Source organism: Atta colombica, unplaced genomic scaffold (genome assembly GCF_001594045.1).
Source record: "Atta colombica isolate Treedump-2 unplaced genomic scaffold, Acol1.0 scaffold135, whole genome shotgun sequence".
Classification (NCBI taxonomy): Eukaryota; Metazoa; Arthropoda; class Insecta; order Hymenoptera; family Formicidae; genus Atta; species Atta colombica.
In genome coordinates, this window is record NW_017259223.1 from 16,303 (window position 1) to 17,864 (window position 1,562).

The window sequence follows — 1,562 nt, forward strand, 5'->3', positions numbered from 1 at the left end:
ATTATGCTTTCGATTCCTACTATAATTATTTTGATGGTTCAACAAAATTATTTGTAAATCTGTATCTAAATTTTTAGATATTTTCCGTCCTTTCCATGTAAATCTAGATAATAATAAATATATAAATCCATAAGAAATAGTAATAATATATAAATTATTTTCAAATCTGTATCTAGCTAAATTTCTAGATAATACTTCAGTAAAATTGTTTCTTCCATTTCTTTCGTGTATATATTCAAAATTTATGCATCAAACGTCGTTAATATATAATTACAGTAGTAATTCCAAAATACATTAACTTCAGGTGTAAGTTACGCAAATTTAATCTTGAACAATAATATTCATCAAACGTACTCGCGGCTGTACTCCATTTGACTTTATCGCCAACACTTCTTTTCTTTTATCTTTCCCGTCGATCGGCCAAAAGAGCTTTCAACTCGAAAATGCGGTGAATCAACACCGAGTCGATGGGTCACGGACCGAGAGAAAGAGGATTCCTCGATATATTAGACATCGGGGCGCAGCGATCGACCATTTTGATGCACGGCGGCGCTTCTTTGCTTGCGAAACAAACAGAGGCAATTTAGAGATCCTCCGCGGGGCTGGATAGACTCGACAGAGAGACCGATTCTATATTCTCCCGTCCGCTTGTGTCTTTTTCTTTTCTCTTTCTCTTCTACTTGGCTCCATCCGACCTGATCCCCTTCATCCTCCGCTCCCGTTCTTTACGTTTTCTTCACGTCCGGACCTCTGAGATTCCTCCCATTAACCCACTACTGTACGGATTTACTTCTCGCATTTTTAAAGAAATTCGCGAAGGAGAGAAAAACGTTTCTTAAATATCTCGCGACTGTCGTGAATTAACGTTTATCTAAATCAGATCCGAGTTAATCGCGTGCGCGAACATGAATTTTCAATAATTCTGCATGCCGTAGAAACGAGAAAGCAGTAGCACAAGTACGCACAGAAACGTGATTCTACAAAAATGAATTATTATCTCTTTTTAAAAAAATAATCACTGTAAAAGAAGCACCGATTCGGAGTGACTTCTCTTCACTGTACTATTAAATTCATAATGTTAAATTATATCCAATTTGAGTTCTTTTTAATCATTTCTATAGGTCATCATTGTTTCTACTCAATATATCATTAATTTAACTAGAATTCAATTCAATTAAACAATTTAACCCAGGAAAATGTATTAAACTAAAATTTAATTTATTATTTACTAAATATATAAAATGGATGAAACTAACTATAGAAATGAATTGATTTATATTTCGATATACATGGAGGTTAAAAAAATCTTTTAACTCAAGAAAATAATTATCATTGTTCTTTTGATGTTTAGCGGTGAGAGAAAAATGTTTAATATTTATGACTGTAATTGTATGGTAAAACAATTATGATGAGGAGCTTCATTTTTATATTTTTATTATTGCTATTATGTTTCCAATAAGCAAGTATTATTCTTTCACATTCCAACAATATTGCAGCAACGTTGCAAATATATAGTTGATAAAAAAAGATTATAATTATAATCGTTAATTATCATAACTATA